At 47.1% G+C, this 26,182-nt stretch overlaps 1 long non-coding RNA gene across 1 annotated transcript in view; it reads left to right on the forward strand.

Annotated features, from left to right (window-relative positions):
* Positions 1-8,078: 8,078 nt before the first annotated feature.
* The window catches only part of LOC138750480 (uncharacterized), a 474,155-nt gene continuing 456,051 nt past the window's right edge, over positions 8,079-26,182 (forward strand). The window contains exons 1-2 of the long non-coding RNA XR_011349356.1: positions 8,079-8,238; positions 19,878-20,006. This is a non-coding gene — a long non-coding RNA (uncharacterized lncRNA). The remainder of the gene's footprint in view (positions 8,239-19,877; positions 20,007-26,182) is intronic.

Raw genomic sequence — 26,182 nt, forward strand, 5'->3', positions numbered from 1 at the left:
ACCATTTCTCCACTTTAAACTCGAAGTCACCGTATCCACCAAAGTTTATCGCACATCACCATTAAAACTTCTCACCACTGTGAAACCTTTGTCACAGGATCTGTCTAACTCTACTGAACATCACCGTTAATCCTTCTCCCCACTATGAGACCCTTGTTACTGTATTTGGCACAGTTATTGTACATCACTTAAACCCTCTCAACACTGTGTACCTGGTATCATAATATCTGCTTCACTCTACAGTACATCACTGTTAAACCAACTGTCAATTTGGAGTCACTGTATCTGGCAGGAAGACCATTCCACTTCTGGCTTTTAACAGGAAGGCCATTCCACATCATGAATCTGACAGGCAGAACATTCCACATCTGGCTTCTGGCAGGGTGACCATTTGACATCCGGAATCTGGCAGGTGGACAATATCACATCTGCCAAATGTCATGAAGCTAATTCCACATGCGGCATCTTGCAGACGGAACATTTTACATCTGCCATCAGGCAGGCAGCCCATTCCACAAATGGCATATTCCTGGTGGAGCTTTCAAAATCTGGCATCTAGCAGGTAGACCATTCCACATATGGCATTTGCCAGAAAGACCATTCCACATCTGACAGGGGGAACATTCCACATCTGGCAACTGCCTGAAGACCACTACACAGCTGGCATCTGGCATGAGGACCATTCCACATCCAGCATATAGTTCGCATACCATTCCACATGCTGTATCTTGCAGCTGGACCATTCCACATCCAGCCTCTAGCAAGTTTACCATACCCCATCTGGCACCTGTCAGGTGGACCAGTTCAAATCTGGCATCAGGCAGGTTGACTACTCCACATCCAGCATCTGACAGGACTACTATTCCACATCTGGCAGAAAACCATTCCACATCTGGCAACTGGCAGGTGGACCATTCCATATCCAGCATCTGACACGAAGTCCATTCAACTTCCAGCATCTGGCACGAATTCCATTCCACATCTGGCATCTGTCCAGAAGTTCATTCTACATCCGGCATCTGGCCGGTGAACCATTACACATCCAGCAGCTGGCAGATGGACCATTCCATGTCTGGCATTTTACAGGGGGACCATTGCATATCTGGCATCTGTTAGGTGGACGTTTCCATATCCAGCAAATGGCAGGAAGCTGATATGACATTTGACATCTGACAGGCAGACCATTCCACATCCGGCATCTGGCAAGTGGTCCATTCCAAATCCGGCATCTCGCAGGTAGACAATTCCACATCTGGCATCTGTCAGGCAGACTAGTCAATATCTGGCATCAAGTGGGTGGATATTACCACATCTGGCAGGCCGACACTCCACATCCTGCATCTGGGGAAAAAGAAACATTCCACATCTGGCATCTGGCAGGTGGTCTATTCCACTCCAGCATCAGCCAGGTAAACCATTCCATATCCATCATCTGGCAGAGGATCATTCCACATCCTGCAACTGACAAACATACCATTTCACATCTGGCATCTGGCACGAATTCCATTCCACATTCGGCATCTGTCCAGAAGATCATTCTACATCCTGCATCTCATCGGTGTACCATTACACATCTGGCACGAAGTCCATTCCACATCCGGATTCTCACAGAAGGACCATTCCACCTCCGGCATCTGGCAGGTGGACCATTCCACGTCTGGCATCTCGCAGGGGGACGATTCCACATCCAGCATTTTGCAGGTGGACAATTACACCTCCGCAATTCCGCGCCACATTGGCCCTTCCCCTATATGGTTACATGCCCTGGTGGCTGCCACTGACGAGTGTATCCTATGTTGGCCGGTACAGCCCTTAATATTAGCCAATGGGTATTTGCATTTGGAATTCGGACTATTACTTAAAGACTAGTGGTGGGTCGGGCTAAGTGGGATCCTGTGATGGTGCCTCCCCCCCCCGAAAACCAGTATGCATTCCACAATATCGTATCGCTGGAGGGCAGGAAGAGATTACTGCCACCATCAATGCTTTACAAGAAGAAGGAGTAGTGAGGCCCTCAACATTGCCCTTTAATAGCCCTGTTTGGCCAGTGCAGAAGTCAGATGGCTCCTGGAGGATGACAGTTGATTATTGTTTCTTGAACAAACATGCCCCACCACTTGCTTCGGCAGTTCCGGACATTGTCACCCTTATTGAAAACATTGCTACTAGGAACTCAGGAATATGTTATGCTGTCATTGATCTCGCTAACGTCTTCTTCAGTATTCTTATAGACGAGGTCTCACAGGATCAGTTCACCTTTACCTGGAGGGGACGTCAGTATACCTTCACCCACCTCCCTCAGGGCTATGTACACTCTCCCACTACTTGCCACAGCCTAATTGTCCGTGATTTGGAGACGGTGCCAGTATCGCCTTCCCTCTCAATTCACCATTATATTAATGATGTGATGATCCAAGGGGCCACGGAAGAGATGGTACAGAAAGCATTACAAGAGGACGCCTGGTTTACTGATGGTAGCAGCCGCTGGGTGAAAGGAAAGCAGAAGTGGAAGGCGGTGGCTTACTATCCCTGGTCAGGAACTCACTTATTGGAGGAGGGGGATGGTGGCTCCAGTCAATATGCTGAGTTGAAGGCGGTCACTTTACCACTAGACCCCCATGATCACCCTCTTCACTTGTTCACTGATTCCTGGGCTATGGCTAATGGACTAGTGGTATGGATGTCTGATTGGCAAAAGAATGACTGGCTGGTACATGACCGCTCAGTATGGGGAAAACAGTTGTGGCAGCTGTTGTGGGACGCTTCCCATCATCGTGAAATAACCGTATATCACGTTGACGCCCATACCAATGCGACGACGAACATGGCACAACATAATGCAGTATCAGATCAGCTTGCCACTATCAGCCACGCCGATACCGTCCCCCTGGCTCGATGGGCACATGAACAGAGTAGCTATTTGGGGGAGAAGGGATCAGCTATGTGGCCTGTACACATGCCTTACCCATCCATCAGAACAATGTCCGCATGGTCGAGCGGACATGCCCAGCATGCCAGCTTTTGAAGTCCCGCACTGTTCCTCCTCATCTGCATGGTCGAATAAGACAGGGAGCTCACTCACCTGCAGTCTGGCAAATTGATTACATAGGCCCAATGCCAGATTGTATGGGTAAACGTTACGTCCTAGTAATGATTGACACCTTTTTGCTTTTCCCACCAAGACGGCTGACCAAGCTAGCACTATCCAAGGACTAAACCATTAAATTTCTTGTTATGATGTACCAGAAGTAATTCAGTCTGATAATGGCTCGCACTTCTCCGGGAAGGCAATCTGTGATTGGGCAGCTGACCACAGTATCTTATGGGTCCTTCTTTCTTTGGCTTGGCTTCGCGGATGAAGATTTATGGAAGGGTAGTGTCCACGTCAGCTGCATGCAGGCTCATTTGTGGCTGACAAGTCTGATGCGGGACAGGCAGACACGGTTGCAGCGGTTGCAAGGGAAAATTGGTTGGTTGGGGTTGGGTGTTGGGTTTTTCCTCCTTTGTCTTTTGTCAGTGAGGTGGACTCTGCGGTCTTCTTCAAAGGAGGTTGCTGTCCGCCGAACTGTGAGGCGCCAAGATGCAGGGTTTGAGGCAATATTATCCCACTGGTGGTGGTCATGTGGCAGGCACTAAGAGATTTCTTTAGGCAGTCCTTGTACCTCTTCTTTGCTGCACCTCTGTCACAGTGGCCAGTGGAGAGATTGCCATATAACACGATCTTGGGAAGGCGATGGTCCTCCATTCTGGAGACGTGACCTACCCAGTGCAGTTGGATCTTCAGCAGCGTGGATTTGATGCTGTTGGCCTCTGCCATCTCGAGTACTTTGATGTTGGAGATGAAGTCGCTCCAATGAATGTTGAGGATGGAGCGGAGACAACGCTGGTGGAAGCATTCTAGGAGCCGTAGGTTATGCCGGTAGAGGACCCATTATTAGGAGCCGAACAGGAGTGTGGGTATGACAACGGCTCTGTATACACTAATCTTTGTGAGGTTTTTCAGTTGGTTGTTTTTCCAGACTCTTTTGTGTAGTCTTCCAAAGGCGCTATTTGCCTTGGCGAGTCTGTTGTCTATCTCGTTGTCGATCCTTGCATCCGATGAAATGGTGCAGCTGAGATAGGTAAACTGGTTGACCGTTTTGAGTTTTGTGTGCCCGATGGAGATATGGGGGGGCTGGTAGTCATGGTGGGGAGCTGGCTGATGGAGGACCTCAGTTTTCTTCAGGCTGACTTCCAGGACAAACATTTTGGCAGTTTCCGCAAAAAAGGACATCAAGCGCTGAAGAGCTGGCTCTGAATGGGCAACTAAATTGGCATCGTCTGCGAAGAGTAGTTCACGGACAAGTTGCTCTTGTGTCTTGGTGTGAGCTTGCAGGCGCCTCAGATTGAAGAGACTGCTATCCGTGCGGTACCAGATGTAAACAGCGTCTTCATTGTTGAGGTCTTTCATGGCTTGTTTCAGCATCATGCTGAAGAAGATTGAAAAGAGGGTTGGTGCCAGAACGCAGCCTTGTTAATGGAGAAGGGTTCAGAGAGCTCTTTGCTGTATCTGACCCGACCTTGTTGGTTTTCGTGCAGTTGGATAACTTATGGGTCCACCATATTCCTTATTACTCACAGGATGCCGGGTTAGTTGAATGAATGCATTGTTTACTGAAGGAACAAATTTGTTTGTTAACACCACTGGGGACCCTGAAGGGGTGGTGCCATGTGCTGCAGCAGGCCGTCCATAATTTGAATCATCGCCTTTCCACCGACTTCTTCACGCTTCTGAACTACAGCCTATTCCAGAGGAAAAACAGTCATTGCCCCCCATTCCCGAGCTAGAGAATGTCGGACAAAAGGTATGGGTGACACCATCAGGTATTGGCCCTCCTGTAAAAGGAGAAATAGTGACACCTGCCCAGGGTAACACTCAGTGGATAGCTATTGAGGGACAGGATGGTTTAGTTTGTTTAAATACCGAACGCTTATGGCACTGTGAGTGACATATGTCAGGCTTCTTTGTTCCAGGTCCTCCATCTTGTGCTCCTGCTGATCTGGCTTAACCGGTGCTTTGATGCCAGCAATTGGATTTGTAATGTCGAGGACGTTCCGAGGGAGTTGCCCGTGGGGGACACGGCCCGATGTATCCACTAATATATCGGATATTGTTAAGCATGTTTCAAAATCTGTTGGTGAGCTTCAGCGTCTGGGTCTTGTGGCCCACAAGGATAGTTTGAGCTTGATTGGAACCCTTTTTCATGGTGAGCTGGTCCATTTGGTGGATTGGGCCACATTATTCTCCGTTGGTTGTCGCATTTTTGCTTGTTTTTGTGATTATCATAGTTTTAGTTTCTCTTTTTCACTCCTTCTGTACTCAAATGCTTGTAAGGTCTCGTAAGTGACAGGCTGCGACCAAGGGGTGGAATGTAATGGAAGATTTAAACCGTGTTTTTTATTTTTGCAGCCTTTGCTCCTGCAAGGCAGAGAACCAGCTTGTTGCATATGAATTAGTAGACATTATCTAAATTTACACTATGGGGCCAGGGATGCATATGAATCAGTAGACATTATCCAACTTCCACCATGAGGCCCAGAGATGCAGTTGTCTTTTTTTGGTCGCAGACTGTCAGGAGACCTTGAAGATAATTAAATCATTTGTTCGAAGAGATAAGATCTGAAGTAAACAACTTTTGGGTAATATAAGCCATGGTCCCACTGCTTAAAGAGTCCCTCTTTGAGACTCTCCAAGAGGTGGCAACATCTCTCAGCAAGAAGAAGAACTTCAAGATTCCAACCAACGTCCCGGTCCGGGGAGGTGGAGAAGCTGCTACCGGCGCCCAGACAACCTACTACAAGTGTGCAGTCGTCGCCTCGCTTTGGCAGTTGGGACCAGTCCAGGCATTGATAAGTATAATTGGGAAGGGCTTGCATTTTGTAGTGTGAATTCAGCTAGCTATTTAATAATAAAGACTTGTATAAACTGAACTGCTCTCGGTGTGTATGTGTGTATGTGTGTGTATGTGTTTATTTTCTTTCGGTAGCTCAAACACTGTGACCAATCTAAAAAGAACAAAATGAGAGGAATAAGTTTACCCAAGACAACGGGCATGTGGATGTAAGAGAACAGAAGGCAAGGGGTGTGGTACAGGTAAGGGTTAGTTTGTTGTGGAGAACATTTACAAAGGTCAGTACAGCCTTTATGGGATAAAGGGCCTGTACTGGGCAACAATGGTTGATGTTATAATGGATGCGGAAGCTCTGGGAAGGGGTAAGGGAGGGACTGGCCAGGAAGTCTGCAGATTCTGGGGCCGAGGGCAATGCACAAACATGCTGTGGAAACTCATGGATAGTTTTGTGAGGAGCAGGTCTTGCTTCATGAGTCAAATTGAGTTTTTCGAGGAGGTGTCAAAGGAAATAGATGAAGGTAAAGGTGTATATGGGCTGCACATGGATTTTAGTAAGGTGCTTGTCAAGGTCCCCACGGTGGCCTCATTCAGAATGTCGGGAGGCATGGGATGCATGGAGCCTTGGCTGTGTGGATTCAGAATTGGCTTGTCTGCAGAAAACAGAGGGTAGTAGTAGATGGAACAATGACTAGCGGCGCTCCAAGTTGATCTACTCTGGGACCCCAGCTCTTTGTGATTTTTATGAATGATGATGAGTGGAAGGGTGGGTACGTCAGCAGATGACACAGACCTGCACACTGCCAGATGACCAAAATGCAGATATGCGTGAAGACATTACCTTGGACAATGAGGATTTGGAGGTGTTCCAGAAGGCCAAGAACGCACTGGCCAACATCACTCTTCCATTAGACGCCAGGCCAAAGACACCCACCACTCTCACAGTAGACTCTTGCAGCACAGCAGTAGGGGGTGCACTGGAGCAATTCATCGAAGGGCAATGGCAGCCCCTTTCCTTCTTTAGCAGACACCTCTGGCCACCTGAACTCAACTACAGCGTCTTTGACTGAGAGCAATTGGTACTGTACCTGGCAGTCAGGCACTTCAGGTATTTTTGGAAGGTAGACAATTCAGGATGTTCATGGACCAGAAGTCATTAACTTTTGCCTTCCATAAGGTGTTGGACCCGTGATCGGCCAGGCAGCAGCAGCTCCTCTCATGAATCTGAGTTCACTACAGACATTCAACACATTTTGTGTGATGCACTGCCCCACCCCACAACCAAGTCTGTCCAGGCCCTGTCCCAGGGAATCGACTATTTAGCCCAAGGCAGGGGACAGCAGGAAGACCCTGAGATACTTGCATTCAGGACAGCAGTTTCCAGGCTCAGGCTGGAGGATGTTGACCTCGACCCTGGTAAGTAGATGCTCCTCTGTGACATTCCAATGGAAACCCCGCCTCATCGTGCTGACCACATGGAGATGGCAGGTTTTCGATGAGTTGCACAACCTGACGCACCCAGCCATCAGAACTTTCAAAATGGTGGTCAGTAGGATTGTCTTGCTGAGCCTCCGGAAACAGGTTGTCACGGGGCCAAGATCTGCACACTCTGCCAGATGACCAAAATGCAGAATACGTGAAGGCACCATCCCCAGACATTCGAGTCAGCACCACGTAGGTTCAGCCATGTCTACATTAACATTGTAGGGTCACTACTAGCCTCCCGCGGGGCAAGTTATCTTCTCACCATGATTGCCTGCTCCATGAGGTTCACCGAGGAGGTCCAGCTGTCTGACACAACCACTTGTGTCCTCCATTAAATTGGAAGCAGTAATAAATATGAAGGAGTGATTGATAATATATAGTCTCCCTTGTAGTTTGGGTGCAATGTATTTCTTGAGATCAGAGGAATCCAGGAGCCAGGACAGAGTGATCCTGTGTTTCCCAAGGATTTGATAGTTGGGGTAGTAGGAAGTGGAAGGGCCGAAGGGTTTACTGCTCCTTCGACTGCCTCTCTTTTCTGTCTTGCGATGCTGATTGGGTGCGACTGTGTGTTCCATCGCTCGCTGATTAGTTGCTTCAATTGCACGAGCCAATGGATTGATTCGGTGAGGCCGCTTTTGGATTGGACGCTGAAGTAGGGTTAGATTGATGGGCGGATTCGCGGGCTGATTGGCTCTTGCTGTGAGGAGGCGGGACGTTGGCGGTGGCGTCGTCAGCTCGGGGTCCGTCGCGTCGCCGAGGGCGCTAACGGGAAGAAGTTGGCGGCGGCGCCGGGACCTTCCTCAGCCACGCGGTCCAGAGAAAGCGGGCGACCCGCAGCCCGATGGGCCCCACCGTTGAGCGGCCGGTACCGACGTGGTGTTTGGGTGGAGCCGAGGCGTCGGTGCGAGGCCTGATGGCGCCAACAGGGCGAGGCCGGAGGCCGCGGGGTAACTGGCAGCGGGTGGGGGGGGGGGGAGGGGAGGGGCAAGAAGGAGATTTGCACGTCTTTGGATGGCGCATGCGCGATGGGTTCGCCACTTGGCGTTCGGTTCGCGCATGTGCGATTGATACGCATGTGCCAAATGACGGCCCTAAGCGAACCCTTTGGGCAAGCGCCAACTGATGACTCGCGCATGCGCACAGAAATTAAGATGGCTTCCCCCAGCCGATGGACCCCGAGACACTGAGTCACAAATTCAATCCGCACATTTTGGGTCTTTCGTTCCCTGTGTCTCTGTTCTCGTTTGTCAAATCATTTGATTTTAAAAATAGGCTCTAATACTTCAGGCACCGCACACGGGAAAAACTCCGACTTGCGACCATTGTGAGATCTGACTGATCCTTCAGTCTCCATGACGGTCGCAGGTCGGGGAGGGCCGTCTTGGACTGTCCGAGTGTTGCTCCGATTTCACTTTTTTTTTGCTCGCCCGGTCGCTTGGCGTGCTACAATCTCAGTGTTTATAAGGGGGAAATTCTTTTAATGTTTCATTTACTTTTGTTACATAATTCTTCCTAGATTATCTGTGTAACATTGAAGGTTATGGGTTTTCATGAACAGCAATCATGATTTTACTCATAATTTGATGACGAAATGGATGGGAAACTTTTTGCTAATACTCCATGTGAATTGAAATAAAAATGAAGTGACAAACTTAGGAAGGCTTGTTTACCCTTCTTTTAAAGCAGGATGTCCAGATGATTTTCATCTTGCTTGCTGAATTAAAATGTGATTTGTCTGTTCTTAATGGCAGCTGCCATATTGGCATTGCAAGGAAAGATGGGAAATGGGTCAGGTCCTTGGTGGTCCCAGTAATGCAATGGAGAAAGATGTCACAGGGCTGAATGTGGTTTAGGGAGGGAGAGGGTATTAATTTTTAGGAAACATATGTGTTCAGCCACCTATCAGTATTTTTTCTCAAATAGAAACTCCTGCTGGTAGAAGCCATTTCCTACTTTGAACAGGCCCAATGTCATTATCTAAGCAGATATTGTTACGAGCCCAAAGGACCCCAAAACTCAGCAGCAATAGACATTCACCAAGACAGGTGGTTTTTAAAACAGAAGTTCTTTTTAATCAACTTTAAACATGAAAATAGAATGAAACTTTAACTTAACTAACCCAAATTAACCCCCTTCTAATTCTAAGCACACATGTTTGTAATGTGTTTAAATTTTATGAAAAGTTCTTTGGTTCACAGTTCAATCTCACTTCTCCTTCTTCCAAGTTCTCTGGATGCAGGCAATTCTTCTGCTGTGCACATAATTGATCATGTATAAATTTCACCAGGTTTTGGTGCTCGAAAGGTAAATGTTTACCGCTCAGGAAGGTTCTTGTAGGGTTTGCAGAGAGTGATTTGTTGTTCCAGGATTTCCACAACTGAGGTACCACCATTAGTCACGTCAATGTCTCGCTGATGAAACTTGCCCCTTCAGGGTTTTCCAGATGGTAACTTCTTTCTTTCAGTGACCACAGAGTTCCATTTCTCTTATTCCAAACAACAGGAGTTCTTTCTTCTGCTCAAGCTGTGGTTAGGTAAACAAAACCGGTGAGTGACTTTCCTGTAAGCACCCTGCAGAAAGGTACTTGTAGTCATCCTGGCTCCATTTCCAAACAATGGTCATTCATTTTATTACATCAGTTCAGTTAACACCTACTTGTGTATGTGCATCAATATTTCTTCAGTCTTTCAAATAAAATCTGTTTTAAAAGGTATGTATGTATGTTTGTAACCTACACTAAATCTTACCAAAATCGCAAATATTACCAAATTCTCCAAATATATTTATTCATTACAATATCACGTAAGGAGCAACTGGGTCGATGAACTGCCTTGGGTTCTATTAGGAGTATGAACAGCTCCAAAAGAAAATCTGTCTGCATCATCTGTAGAATTGATGTTTCGTCCGGCCCTTATGGTTCCAGAAGATATTCACTTCAGGAACAATTCAGACATGGACATCCTTCAACAACTCCGCAAGGGTATTGCTAACAGCAAACCATCCTCTACCAACTGGCATGGCAAAACTAGACAACAAGTCCCCCAATCACTATTAAACACTGAATTTGTATTTGTACGAAGACAGGTTCCAGGGGCACCATTACTAAAACCACATGAAGGACCATTTTGTTTGATTAAGAGATATGGAGTGGTATATACATTGGACATCGGAGGGCATCCACAGCTATTCAGCGTGGACAGACTTAAACCTGCCATATGGACCCTACTTCACCAGTTCAGTGCTATCAACCCAGGCGACATGAACGTCTGTCTAACTCAAGCATATCTGGTATCTTAAGTTACAGTGACGATTTTGGGGGGGGCATGATATAGCGAGTGCACAGCGTGGTATTACGAATTGCCACCGTCAGTTCCTAGACTTAACTGACACATTACGGGCTAACAGTGTAAACATTTTTCATCACCCTATAAACTTTTTCGCATTGTAAACCCGGTGTCACGGTATCTGTCTCAGACTCCTGCAAATCACCGTTGTCACCTCCTACCCACTCTGTATCCGGAGTCAGAGTATATGCCTCAGTCTACCGAACATCACCATTAAAATGTCTCCCCACTGTTAACTCTGTGTCACGGTATCTGCAACAATGTATTGCGTTTCACGTTTAAACCTCTTCCACACTGTGAACCTGGTGTCACAGTACTTGTCACAGTTCATTGAACCTCAACGTTAAACCATCTCACTAATGTGAACCCAGTTTCACGGTATCCGCCTCAGTCTACAATACATCACTGTTAAACCTTCTACCCACTGTGAATCCGTTATAACAGTATATGCCAGAGTTTATTTTGTATCACCGATAAACTTTCTCCCCACTGTGAACCTGGTTTTCACAGTATCTGACACAGTTTATCCTTCATCACTGATAAACCTTCTCATTGATCTGAATCCGGTGTCACAGTTTCTGTCTCAGTGCGCCATACATCATTGTTAAAGCTGTCTCCCACGGATCCCCACCGTTTCCCATCAGTTCCCCACTGTTCCTCAGCTATTTCCCACCATTCCCCACTTTTCCCCAAGGTTCCCCACTCTTCCACTCATTTCCCAATCTGTTCCCCCATTCTCCACAGTTTGCTATCTGTTCTCCACTGCTCCCCACTATTCACCCCTGTTCTCCACTGTTCCTTAGTGATCCCCACTTTTCCCCACTGTTCCTTAGTGATCCCCACTTTTTCCCATCTCTTCCATCCATTCATCAATTTTTCCCACTGTTGCCCTCAATACACCATTGTTCCCCAACTGTTCCCCACTGTTCCTCACTGTTCCCCACCTGTCACACACTTTTGACCAATGTTCCACACGTTCTCCAATGTTCGCCTTTTGTTCCCCATTGCTCTCCCCTGTTACCCTGTGTTCCCCACAGTTCTTCACTGTTCCCCACTTTTCTCCAGCTGTTCCCAATCTATTCCCCACTGTTGCCCTCTGTTCCCTACTGTTCTCCATTTCTCCCACTTTAACCTACTGTTCCACATTTCTTCCCCACTGTTCCCCACAGATCCCAACTGTTACCAACTGTACCCCATGGTTCCCCATTGTTGCCCATCAGATGCTCCTCTGTTTCCAATCTGTGCCCCATTTTTCCACACTGTTTCTCACAGTTCTCCACTGTTCACCATCTGTTCCCCACTGCTCCCCAGAATTACCCACTGTTCCCCATGGGTCCACTCTGTTCCCCATCTGTCCCCACAGTTCTCCAGCTGACCCCCTGTTCCACACTGTTCCGTTCTTTTCTCCACTGTTCTGCATCTGTTCTGCCAAGTGCAAGTGAGGACAAAAATGCAAGGTGAAGACAAGTGAATGTGTGGCTGAGGGGCTGGTGTAAAAGACAGGGTTTTGGCTTCTTGGACCATTGGGCTATCTTTTGGGGAAGGCATGACCTTTACAAAAAGAATGGGTTACACCTAAACTCAAAAGGGATCAATGTATTGGCAGCTAGGTTTGGTGCAGCCGTCGGATGCGGTTTAAACTAATTTGGCACTGGGATGGGAACCTGTATGATAAGCAAAGGACAGGAAAGATAAAATAGGAAAAGTTGGGTTAGGCAGCGAAAGTAAAAATCAGAAAGAGCAAGGAGGGTGAAAAAAGCAAATCTGAAGGCTTTATATCTTAATGCAAGAAGCATTCGGAACAAGGTAGATGAATTGGCTGTGGAAATTGAGACAAACAAATACGATTTGATTGGGATTACAAAACATGGCTGCAAGGTGGGCAAGCCTGGGAACTTAACATCCCGGGGTATACAATATTTGGGAGGGGTAGACAAGAAAGAAAAGGGGGTGGGGTAGCTTTGATGGTGAGAGAAGGAACCGACACAATTGACAGGAAGGTTATTAACTCGGAAGATACGGAATCTATATGGGTAAAACTGAGGAATAGCAAGGGGCGGAAAATGTTAGTGGGGGTGGTATATCGGCCTCCAAATAGTAATGTAGAGGTGAGGGAAGGCATAATAAGGGAAATTAGAGAAACGTGCAATAAGGGAACAGCTGTCATTATGGGAGACTTTAATTTACATATCGATTGGACTAGTCAAATTAGTAAAAATACTGAGGAGGAGGAATTCCTTGAATGTTTACGGGACGGTTATCTAGACCAATATGTCGAGGAACCAACTTGGGAGCAGGCCATTTTAGACTGGGTATTATGCAATGAAAAGGGCCTAATCAGCAAACTTGTTGTACAAGGCCCTTTGGGTAGGAGCGACCACAATATGATCGAATTCTCACTCGACATGGAGAGTGAAGAAATTATCACCGAGACTAAGGTCCTGAATTTAAATAAAGAGAATTATGATGGTATGAGACGGGAGGTGAGTAAGATTGATTGGGTGGTTTATGGGGTGGGGGGGGGGGTGTTGACGGTGGATAGACAATGGAAAGCATTCAAAGATCTAATGGAAGAATTGCATAAAAATAAACCAAGAAAAGTGACTCAACTGGTGATAACAAGGGAAATTAGAGACAGCATTAGGTCCAAAGGGAGAACATATCAATTGGGCAAAAAAAGTACCAAATCCGAAGACTGGGAACAGTTCAAGATGCAGCAAAGGAGGACGAAGGGATTAATCAAGAGGGCAAAAATAAATTATGAAAGTAAGCTTGCGGCAAACATAAAAACCAATTGCAAAAGATTTTATAGATATGTCAAGAGGAAAAGATTGGTGAAATCCAGAGTAGGTCTCTTGCAGGCAGAATCAGGGGAATATATAATGGGGAATAAGGAAATGGCAGACCAATTAAATTCTTACTTTAGTTCCGTTTTTACAAGAGAGGATACAGTAACCTCCCAAGGATGTTGGGAAACATAGACACTAATGCAAGGGAGGAGCTGAAAGAAATCAGTATCTCTAAGGACATGGTCTTGGGAAAATTGAAGGGATTGAAGGCCGATAAATCCCAAGGGCCTGATAATCTACATTCTAGTGGACCTTCAGATAGCAGATGCTATAAAAATTATTTTCCAGAACTCAATAGACTCAGGATCAGTACCCATGGATTGGAGGGTAGCTAATATTACCCCACTATTTAAAAAAGGGGTAGAGAAAAAGAGGGGAATTATAGGCTGGTGAGCCTTACATCAGTAAGGGGCAAAATGATGAAATCCATTATTAAGGATGTAATAGCGGAGCATATGACTAGCAGAGAAGGGATCGGAGAGAATCAACATGGATTTACAAAAGGTAAATTGTGCTTGACAAATCTATTGAAATTCTTTGAGATGGTGAGAGGTAAAATAGATGAGGGAGAGCCAGTGGATGTGTTGTACCTGGATTTCCAAAAGGCCTTCGATAAGGTTCCACATAAATGACTGGCATGCAAAATCAAGGCTCATGGGATTGTGGGGGGAAGGTATTTATGTGGATTGATAACTGGCTGGCAGATAGAAGACAGAGAGTTGGGATAAACGGCTAATTTTCTGAGTGGCAGGCGGTGACCAGTGGGGTGCCACAGGGATCTGTACTGGGACCCCAGCTGTTCACAATTTACATTAATGATCTGGATGAGGGGATTGGATGTAATACCTCCAAATTTGCAGACGACACTAAGCTAGGAGAGGTTGTGTGCACTGAAGAGGGGGTCAGGAAGCTCCAGTGTGATTTGGATAAATTGGGGGACTGGGTAGATACATGGCAAATGCACTACAATGTGGATAAATGTGAGGTTATCCACCTTGGTAACACAAACCAGAGGGCAGATTACAATTTGAATGGCAATAGATTGGGAGATGGGGAAGTGCAGAGAGACCTAGGGGTTCTTGTGCACCAGTCACTGAAGGCGAGCATGCAGGTACAGCATGCGGTTAAAAAGGCAAGTGCTATGTTCGCCTTCACATCAAGAGGATTTCAGTATAGGAATAAGGATACCTTACTGCAATTGTACAGAGCCCTGGTGAGAGCACACCTGGAGTATTGTGTGCACGTTTGGTCGCCTTTTCTGTTCTTGCAATGGAGTGCAAAGGTGATTCACCAGGCTTTATACCTGGAATGACAGGAATAACTTCTGAGGAAAGATTGCACAATTTGGGATTGTACTCGCTGGAGTTTAGAAGATTGAGAGGGGATCTCATAGAGACATATAAAGTTCTGGCAGGACTGGACAGAATGGATGAGGAAGGGATGTTTCCAATGGTGGGGGAGTCCATAACCCGGGGCCATGGTTCGAGGATAATAGGCAAACCATTATGAACCGAGATGAGGAGGAATTTCTTTACCCAGAGGCTGGTGAATCTGTGGAATTCATTGCCACACAGAGCAGTAGAGGCAGGTTCATTGAATATATTTAGAGGGAATTAGATATATTTCTTCAGTATAAGGGAATTAGGGGTTACGGAGAGAAGGCAGGGACGGGGTACTGAAATTTAAGATCAGCCATGATCTCATTGAATGGCGGAGAAGGCTCGAAGGGCCGAATGACCTACTCCTGCTCTGATCTTCTATGTTTCTGCCCTGTTGCCCATTTTCCCCAATCTTCCCCTCTGTTTTACACTGCTCTCCACTGTGCCCCTCTGTTCCTCATTCTTCCCCTCTTCCCTTAGTTCTTCACTGTTCCCCACTGTTCCATAGTGTTCACATTGTTCCCCATGGGTCCATAGTGTTCCCCATCATTTCCTAATCTGCTTCCCACTGTTCCCCACAGTTCCCCACTGTTCTCCATTTGAACCCCCTGCTCCACACTATTCCCTATTTTTCCCCACTATTCTGCATCTGTTCCACCCTGTTCCCCACTGTTCTCCAGCTGTCTCCGTTCCACATTTATCCCACTGTTCCACAACTATTCCCCACTGTTCCTGACTTTTCCCTTCTGTTCCCCATCTGTTACCAACATTTGTCCACTGTTACTCGCTAGTTCTCCACTGTTCGTCACCTGTTCTCAACTGCTCCCCACTGTGCCCCTCTGTTCCCCACTGCTCCTCTTTCTTCCCCCTGTTGGGGAACAGAGGAGCACAGTGGAGAACAGAAAGGAAAAGTGGGGAACTGTGGGGAATAGTCAGGAACAGGTGTGAACCTCTGGAGAACAGGTATATATGGGGAACAGATGGGGTACAGTGGAGAACATTGGGAAAAATGGGCAACAGTGCAGAACAGTTCATGGGGACCAGTGGGTTAAATGGGGAACAGAGGGCAAAAGTGGGGAACAGTGGGAATAATGCAGAAGAGTGGGGAAAAGTAGGGAACCATGGGGAAAAGTATGGAACCGGGGGGACAGCTGGAGAAGATTGTGGAAGCGTGGGGAACACTGTAGAAAAATGGGGATCGGAGGGGAATAGTGGGGAGTGGGAGGGAATGAGGAAAGGAGAACAGTGGGGAACAATGTTCCGCACTGTTCCCCAACGTACACCCTGGTTCCCCATTGTTGACCAGCAGAAGCTCATCTGTTTCCACTTGTGCCCCACTTTTCCACACTGTTTCTCACACTACGCCACTGTTCACCATCCATTCCCCACCATGAAATATAAAGTGTTCACAATCCTTACTCTGGAGATAAAAGTTTTGAAGAACAGGTTCATCTTTATTTCGAGTCTGCAGAGTCGGGTGTCCCTGGTCTGGAGACACACTGGAAGTTCAGAATCATCACTCTTTTGTACAGTCCCGCGCTCAACATCACCCCACCTTCATTTACCTTCTTCCAATCAGAATCCCAATACATTACAACATTCTCCTTCTCCCTTCGATCAATCCAGGTATCACTCAGTTCTTCCCTCTTCATACATTGCCTGTTCATGTCTCTATGAGGCAATCGCAGTACTAGCTATAGACTATCTTAGGTCACTGCACCAACCTGAACCAGTTCCTTGCATCCTTGGGGCTTGAGATAAGAAGGGGCCCACTGGCTAGTACTGTCTACTCTCAAGCTCTTATCTACATACTTTGCATTCCATCATTTTTCACAGAATGGTGCGAGCTTAATCACATTCAACTGTTTTTCACAATTCCTCCTTTTTTCTCTTTATCATGTATTTCTGATTAAACTGCATTATTGTTCACCTTTTGTTTCCTCAAATTGTAACATGAGTTGAATTTGTCGTTGTTCATCTGCCATGGGATTTTTTAATACCACCTGCTTCGCTCCAATAGCTGAGCAAATGGATCTCATGATAAAACATCGTAGGATGGCTGATCCAATCAATAAGCCCACTAGAATCATTCAGCCAGATATAGCAAAGTGCATTAACTATGGCCGCCAACCTCCGAATTTCCAATCTCCCCATGTCCAATCACCTCCTTTTTCATATTTATCTCGAGTCTCCTTGATCTTCTCTCTACACTTTTTAATATGCACCTCCAAATCCGAGATATTAGCTGATTCATCCGGGATGTATGTGTAACATTCAGAACCAATTAAAGCACAAGTCCCCCCTCTCTCTGCCAAGGGCCATGCATTTTTGGAGGACTGTGAGTTGCATGGTGGCCATTTCTGTATTTATTGCCCGGACTTGGGATTGGACTTCCCGAAGTACCAGGTTCGTATTATTTACTAGTTCATCTAGGGTGGCTGCTATTCTTGAATCTCAACCGCACTTTGTGCAGCTCCATATGTTGGGAAAAACCTCCACATGAGACGATCTCCTTCAGTCACCCTTTTGCTTTTCCCATGGGACAAGCCTAGCACAGGTAGCTGGTTAAGTTAACGGACATGGGGAATTAAGTAAGCCAGGTAACAACATCCACTCCAACCTTTAGGTGTACAGGTCAATATAAATCCTTTTGTCTGATTCCAACATTCCTTTTCCCCGGGTAACCATGAATAAATTTTACGTCCACACACCCAATATGTGCCCTTTACCGGGTGCGGGATTCACAGTCATGTGACGGTCCAATTCTTCATGAAATTGTAAACTCCTAGTTGGTTTCTCAAAAGGAAGCAACTCTCCAGACTGAGGAGTTGGTGACTTTGTTGGTTTTGGTCGTATCGACCACCCTTTGTATTTATCTTCAGTGGTTGGATCACTGTTGCTGGGCAAGGTCTATATATCAAATAATTTGTGTAGGGAGAGAGGGATTGCTACTAAGGGGACTCCTGACTTGCCATGGTGTGGTATTTTCGCAGAAACCCAACAATCTGTTTGATTTTGGTTCTTAGCATAGTTAGTACATTGAGAGATAAAATAATTTTTAGGTTCATCACGCAAAGTTATGATATGTATAAGTCAAATTGAAATAGTAAGCGGAAAAGTTTCATTATTGTAGTTTTCTTTTCTGTTCCTTTTTACTCCTCTTTCCTTCCTTCTGTGGAACTTTTTTAAAGTTTTTTTTCTTCACACTTTGAGTCATATTCACCAACATACCCACAAACGTTTCCCTCTAGAATATATAGTGTCATTTTTTTCCCCTTTTCCCCCCTCCCTTCCCTCCCTCCTTCCCACCCCCCTCCCCACCCACTAAACATTCAACATATACAATGCAATAAACCCATGAAACAATGTCATCACACAATGAAATAGACAAGAAAATTGTGTAATCTACTTTTACACACTGGGTCAGTTCATTTCGTCTACTTCTCATTCTGTCATTTTAAGGGGTGGTGGTCCGCGGTAGGACCTCTCTGTTGTTTTCCATGTACGGTTCCCAAATTTGTTCGAATACTGTGATGTTATTTCTTAAATTATATGTTATTTTTCCAATGGAATACATTTATTCATTTCCATGTACCATTGCGGTATTCTCAGGCGATCTTCTGATTTCCAGGTTGACATTGTATATTTTCTTGCTACAGCTAAGGCTATCATAATAAATCATTTTTGCGCTTCATCCAAATCGAGGCCACGTTCTTTACTTCTTATATTACTTAGAAGAAAGATCTCTGGATTTTTTGATATGTTATTTTTTGTGATTTTATTTAATACCTGATTTAGATCTTCCCAAAACCTTTCCACTTTCTCACATGCCCAAATTGAAATCTACTGTTGTTCCCGTTTCCTTCTTACAGCGAAAACATCTATCTGATACTGTTGGGGCCCATTAATTTAACTTTCAGCATGTGTCCACCCCTTTTCCTTTGTTCAGTCTGATTTTTCTGTGGTCAATAGTACTAGATATGGTCTGTTCCACCGGGGCTGAAGCTTTTCTTCTTTCCATGAATTGATCAGGACCCAGTCACCAGCATTCACAGAGTGGATAGGGAAATCCAGAGGTGGGCTCTGCACCAGCAGAACCTTAGCTTTTAAATCTGCAAGAGAACGAGAGACTGCCAGTAAATAATTCTTTAAAAACACATCATTATTTTTGACTGTAGGTATTCCTTCTATCTTCCCCAAATATGGGAGTCCAAATAACATCTCGTAAGGGGATATTTTAATGTTTTGTCATGGGGCTGTCCGAATTCTGAGAAGAGTTATTGGTAAGCACTTGGTCCAGGGTAATTTAGTCTCTTCTTTTAGTTATGTAATTTGCATTTTTAAAGTGGCATTCATTTGTTCCACTCTGGATGCCTTGGAGTATGCAGCTTCCATTTTATCCCTAAGGTTTCACAGACCAGGCTGTAAATTTTAGAAGCGAAGTGCTTTCCCCGATCTGAATTGATGGATTCGGCTATTCCATATCGGGGTACAATTTTTTCCAGAATTATATGCTTGTTCAGTGGCATTGACGGTGGGGAACGCTTCAACCCATCTCGTGAAATGGTCCACTACTGCTAGTAGAAATTTCCATCGCTGGACCTTAGGGAGTTTGGTGAAATCCACTTGTATCCGCTGAAATGGCCAGATTGCTAAAGGTGGTCCTCCTCCAGGCATAGCTTTCATAACTTTCTTATTAACCTTTAAACAGATCACACAGCGGTTCACTGCCTGTCTTGCTAGGATATAGACTCCTCTGCAGGCATGTTTGTAAGAATGCATCACACAGTGCTTGCACTCCCCAGTGGGAGCCTGAGTGTAGTTCTCCTAGTATCTGCTGGGTGATTTCTTTATTTAACAATTGTCTTCCATTGGGGAGCCACCATTTTCCGTCTTCTTTGCTCCCATCTTTTCCATTTTTTTTTTCTTCAGGGAGGGAAAAGATAAGACCTTCTTCAGCCCTTCTCTGAGAGGTATCAGAGCCATCAGGTGGATGTACTTTTCCTGATCGTGCCGCTTGTTGGGTCAGTTCATCAGCCATCCGATTTCCTCGTGCTTTTGGTGAGTTCCCCTTCTGATGACCTGGTACATGTACTGTGGCAATTCTTTCTGGTTTGATTAATGTTTCCAAAGTCTTTTCAGTTAGTTGCTCATGAGCCAGTTCTTTTCCTCTTGTTGTTATCATCTCTCGTTCTTTCCAAATTTTCCTAAATGTGTGTACCACTCCAAATGCATATTTCAAATCTGTATATATGTACCTTCCTGCCCTCCCAACAGTTCCCACAAGTCCCCAGAGTTCCCCATCAGTTCCCTATCTGTTCTAAACTGTTTCCCACTGTTCTTCACCTATTCCACACCTGTTCTCCACTGTTCCGCCTGCTGTTTCCCACCAGTTCCCCACTTTTCACCACTGTTCACCATGGTCCCCCACTGTTCCCCTCATTTCCCAATCTGTTCCCCACTTTTCTGCACTGTTCTCCCATTCTTCACAGTTCGCTATCTGTTCCCCACTGCTCCCCACTATTCCCTTCTGTTGCCCACTATTCCGCAGAGATCTCCACTGTTCCCCATCCCTTCCTTCCATTCCTCAATTTTCCCCACTTCTGCCCTCCATAGTACAGTTCCCCAACTTTTTTACATGTTCCCCACTGTTCCCCATTGTTCCCCACCTGTCACACACTTTTTACCACTGTTCCCCACATTCTCCAATGTTCGCCAAATGTTCCCCACTGGTCTCCACTGTTACTCTCTGTTCCCCACTGTTACTCATTCTTCCCCACTGTTCCCCACTGTTCTGCAGTTTTGCCCAATTCTCCACTTTTTTCTAATCTGTTCCCCCTGCTCCTTTGGCTCCCCTCTGTTCTGCAGTGTTCCCCACGCTTCCCACTTTTTCCAATCCATATCCCCTGCTCCCTTTGGTTCCACTCTATTGTGCAGTGCTCCCCACGATTCCCCACTTTTTCCAACCTGTACACCATGCTCCCTTTGGTTCCCCTCTGTCCTGCAGTGTTCCCCATGGTTCCCCACTTTTTCCAATATTTTCCCCCTGCTCCCTTTGGTTCCCCACTCTTCTGCATTTTTCCACACGGTTCCCCACTTCTCCAATCCGTTTCCCCTGCTCCCTTTGTTTACCCACTGTTCTGCATTTTTCCACTCCGTTCCCCACTTTTTTCAATCCGTTCCCCCTGCTCCCTTTGGATCCCCACTGTTCTGCAGTATTCCCCATGGTTCCCCACATTTTCCAATCTGTTTCCCCTGCTGCCTTTGGTTCCCCTCTGTTCTGCAGTTTCCCCACGGTTCTCCACATTTTTTCCAATCTGTTCCCCCTGCTCCCTTTGGTTCCCCTCTGTCCTGCAGTGTTCTCCATTGTTCCCCTCTTTTTCCAATCCGTTACCCCTGCTCCCTTTGGTTCCCCTCTGTTCTGCAGTGATCCCCACGGTTCCCCACTTTTTCCAACCCGTTCCCCCGGCTCCCTTTGGTTCCCCTCTGTTCTGCATTGTTCCCCACGGTTCCCCACATTTCCGAGCTGTTCCCCCTGCTCCCTTTGGTTCCGATCTGTTCTGCATTGTTCCCCACGGTTCTCCACATTTTTTCTAATCTGTTCCCATGCTCCCTTTGGTTCACCTCTGTTCTGCAGTTTCCCCATGGTTCTCCACATTTTTTCCAATCTGTTCCCCCTGCTCCCTTTCGTTCCCCTCTGTCCTGCCGTGTTCCCCATGGGCCTCACTTTTTACAATCTGTTCCTGCTGCTCCCTTGGTTCCCCTCTGTCCTGCAGTGTTCTCCACGGTTCCCCACTTTTTTCAATCCGTTCCCCCTGTTCCCTTTGGTTCCCCTCTGTACTGCAGTGTTCCCCACGGTTCCCCACGGTTCCCCACATATTCCAATCCGTTTACCCTGCTCCCTTTGTTAACCCACTGTTCTGCATTTTTCCACTCCGTTCCCCACTTTTTTCAATCTGTTCCCCCTGCTCCTTTTGGTTCCCCACTGTTCTGCAGTATTTCCCACGGTACCCCACTTTTTCCAATCTGTTCTGCCTGCTCCTTTGGTTTCCCTCTGTTCTGCAGTGTTCCCAACTTTTCCCCACTTTTACCAATCTGTTCCCTCTTCTCCATTTGGTTCCCCTCTGTCCTGCAGTGTTCCCCATGTTTCCCCACTTTTTCCAATCTGTTCCCCCTGCTCACTTTCGTTCCCCTCTGTCCTGCATTTTTCATCACGGTTCCCCACTTTTTCAGATCCGTGCCCCCTGCTCCCTTTCTTCCCCTCTGTCCTGCATTTTTCCCCACGGTTCCCCACTTCACCAATCCATTCCCCCTGCTCCATTTGGTTCCCCTCTGTTCTGCATTTTTCCACACGGTTCATCACTTCTTACAATCCGTTTCCCCTGCTCCCTTTGTTTACCTACTGGTCTGCATTTTTCCACTCTGTTGCCCACTTTTTTCAATCCGTTCCCCCTGCTACCTTTGGTTCCCCACTGTTCTGCAGTGTTCCCCACAGTTCCCCACTTTTTCCAATCCGTTCCCCCTGCTCCCTTTTGTTCCACTCTGTTCTGCATTGTTCCCCACGGTTTCCCACATTTCCGAGCTGTTCCCCCTACACCCTTTGGTTCCCCTCTGTTCTGCAGTGTTCCCCAAGGTCCCCCACTTTTTCCAACTTTTACCCCCTGCTCCCTTTGGTTCCCCTCTTTCCTGCAGTGTTCCCCATGGTTCCCCACTTTTTCCAATCCGTTCCTCCTATTCCTTTGGTTCAGCTCTGTTCTGCAGTGTTTCCCACGGTTCCCCACTTTTTCCAATCTGTTCCCCCTGCTCCCTTTGGATCCACTCTGTTCTGGAGTGTTCCCCACGCTTCCCCAATTATTCCAATCCATTTCCCCTGCTCCCTTTGGTTCCCCACTGTTCTGCAGTATTCCCCATGGTTCCCCACATTTTCCAATCTGTTTCCCCTGCTGCCTTTGGTTCCCCTCTGTTCTGCAGTTTCCCCACGGTTCTCCACATTTTTTCCAATCTGTTCCCCCTGCTCCCTTTGGTTCCCCTCTGTCCTGCAGTGTTCTCCATTGTTCCCCTCTTTTTCCAATCCGTTACCCCTGCTCCCTTTGGTTCCCCTCTGTTCTGCAGTGATCCCCACGGTTCCCCACTTTTTCCAACCCGTTCCCCCGGCTCCCTTTGGTTCCCCTCTGTTCTGCATTGTTCCCCACGGTTCCCCACATTTCCGAGCTGTTCCCCCTGCTCCCTTTTGTTCCGATCTGTTCTGCATTGTTCCCCACGGTTCTCCACATTTTTTCTAATCTGTTCCCATGCTCCCTTTGGTTCACCTCTGTTCTGCAGTTTCCCCATGGTTCTCCACATTTTTTCCAATCTGTTCCCCCTGCTCCCTTTCGTTCCCCTCTGTCCTGCAGTGTTCCCCATGGGCCTCACTTTTTACAATCCGTTCCTGCTGCTCCCTTGGTTCCCCTCTGTCCTGCAGTGTTCTCCACGGTTCCCCACTTTTTTCAATCCGTTCCCCCTGCTCCCTTTGGTTCCCCTCTGTACTGCAGTGTTCCCCACGGTTCCCCACATATTCCAATCCGTTTACCCTGCTCCCTTTGTTAACCCACTGTTCTGCATTTTTCCACTCCGTTCCCCACTTTTTTCAATCTGTTCCCCCTGCTCCTTTTGGTTCCCCACTGTCCTGCAGTATTTCCCACGGTACCCCACTTTTTCCAATCTGTTCTGCCTGCTCCTTTGGTTTCCCTCTGTTCTGCAGTGTTCCCAACTTTTCCCCACTTTTACCAATCTGTTCCCTCTTCTCCATTTGGTTCCCCTCTGTCCTGCAGTGTTCCCCATGTTTCCCCACTTTTTCCAATCTGTTCCCCCTGCTCCCTTTCGTTCCCCTCTGTCCTGCATTTTTCATCACGGTTCCCCACTTTTTCAGATCCGTGCCCCCTGCTCCCTTTCTTCCCCTCTGTCCTGCATTTTTCCCCACGGTTCCCCACTTCCCCAATCCATTCCCCCTGCTCCCTTTGGTTCCCCTCTGTTCTGCATTTTTCCACACGGTTCCCCACTTCTTACAATCCGTTTCCCCTGCTCCCTTTGTTTACCTACTGGTCTGCATTTTTCCACTCTGTTGCCCACTTTTTTCAATCCGTTCCCCCTGCTACCTTTGGTTCCCCACTGTTCTACAGTGTTCCCCATGGTTCCCCACTTTTTCCAATCCGTTTCCCCTGCTCCCTTTTGTTCCCCTCTGTTCTGCAGTGTTCCCCACAGTTCCCCACTTTTTCCAATCCGTTCCCCCTGCTCCCTTTTGTTCCACTCTGTTCTGCATTGTTCCCCACGGTTTCCCACATTTCCGAGCTGTTCCCCCTACACCCTTTGGTTCCCCTCTGTTCTGCAGTGTTCCCCAAGGTTCCCCACTTTTTCCAACTTTTACCCCCTGCTCCCTTTGGTTCCCCTCTTTCCTGCAGTGTTCCCCATGGTTCCCCACTTTTTCCAATCCGTTCCTCCTATTCCTTTGGTTCAGCTCTGTTCTGCAGTGTTTCCCACGGTTCCCCACTTTTTCCAATCTGTTCCCCCTGCTCCCTTTGGATCCACTCTGTTCTGGAGTGTTCCCCACGCTTCCCCAATTATTCCAATCCATTTCCCCTGCTCCCTTTGGTTCCAATCTATTGTGCAGTGCTCCTCACGATTCCCCACTTTTTCCAATCTGTTCACCGTGCTCCCTTTGGTTCCCCTCTGTCCTGCAGTGTTCCCCACGATTCCCCACTTTTTCCAATCCGTTCCCCCTGCTCCCTTTGGTTCCCCACTCTTCTTCATTTTTCCACAGGGTTCCCCACTTTTTACAATCTGTTCCCCCTGCTCCCTTTATTTCCCCACTCTTCTGCATTTTTCCACACTGTTCTCCACTTTTTCAAATCTGTTTCCCCTGCTCCCTTTGGTTCCCCACTGTTCTGCAGTTTTCCCCAATTCTCCACTTTTTTCAAATCTGTCCCCCCTGCTACTTTGGCTCCCCTCTGTTCTGCTGTTTTCCCCACGGTTCCCCACATTTTTTCCAATCTGTTCCACCTGCTCCCTTTGGTTCTCCTGTTTTCTGCAGTTTTCCCTACGCTTCCCCACTTTTTACAATCCGTTCCCCCTGCTCCCTTTGGTTCTTCTCTATATGCAGTGTTCCCCACGATTCTCCACTTTTTTTCCATTCTGTACCCCCTGCTCCCTCTGGTTCCCCTCTGCCCTGCAGTGTTCCCCATGGTTCCCCACCTTTTCCATTCCGTTCCCCCTACTTCCTTTGGTTCACCTCTGTTCTGCAGTGTTCCCCACGGTTCTCCACTTTTTCCAGTCTGTTCCCCCTGCACCCTTTTGTTGCCCTCTGTTCTGGAGTGTTCCCCACGCTTCCCACTTTTTCCAATCCATTTCCCCTCCTCCCTTTGGTTCCACTCTATTGTGCAGTGCTCCCCACGATTCCCCACTTTTTCCAACCTGTACACCATGCTCCCTTTGGTTCCCCTCTGTCCTGCAGTGTTCCCCACGGTTATTCACTTTTTCCAACCCGTTCCCCCGGCTCCCTTTGGTTCCCCTCTGTACTGCAGTGTTCCCCACGGTTCCCCACATATTCCAATCCGTTTACCCTGCTCCCTTTGTTAACCCACTGTTCTGCATTGTTCCCCACGGTTCTCCACATTTTTTCTAATCTGTTCCTATGCTCCCTTTGGTTCATCTCTGTTCTGCAGTTTCCCCATGGTTCTCCACATTTTTTCCAATCTGTTCCCCCTGCTCCCTTTGGTTCCCCTCTGTTCTGCAGTGTTTCCCACGATTCCACACCATTTCGAACCTGTACCGCCTGCTCCCTTTGGTTCCCCTCTGTCCTGCAGTGTTCCCCACGGTTCCCCACTTTTTACAATCCGTTCCACCTGCTCCCTTTCGTTCCCCTCTGTCCTGCATTTTTCATCACGGTTCCCCACTTTTTCAGATCCGTTCCCCCTGCTTCCTTTCGTTCCCCTCTGTCCTGCATTTTTCCCAACGGTTCCCCACTTCACCAATCCATTCCCCCTGCTCCCTTTGGTTCCCCTCTGTTCTGCATTTTTCCACATGGTTCCCCACTTCTTACAATCCGTTTCCCCAGCTCCCTTTGTTTACCCACTGTTCTGCATTTTTCCACTCTGTTCCCCACTTTTTTCAATACGTTCCCCCTGCTCCCTTTCGTTCCCCACTGTTCTGCAGTGTTCCCCATGGTTCCCCACTTTTTCCAATCCGTTTCCCCTGCTCCCTTT

The sequence above is a fragment of the Narcine bancroftii genome, unplaced genomic scaffold (assembly GCF_036971445.1).
Source record: "Narcine bancroftii isolate sNarBan1 unplaced genomic scaffold, sNarBan1.hap1 Scaffold_153, whole genome shotgun sequence".
NCBI lineage: Eukaryota > Metazoa > Chordata > Chondrichthyes > Torpediniformes > Narcinidae > Narcine > Narcine bancroftii.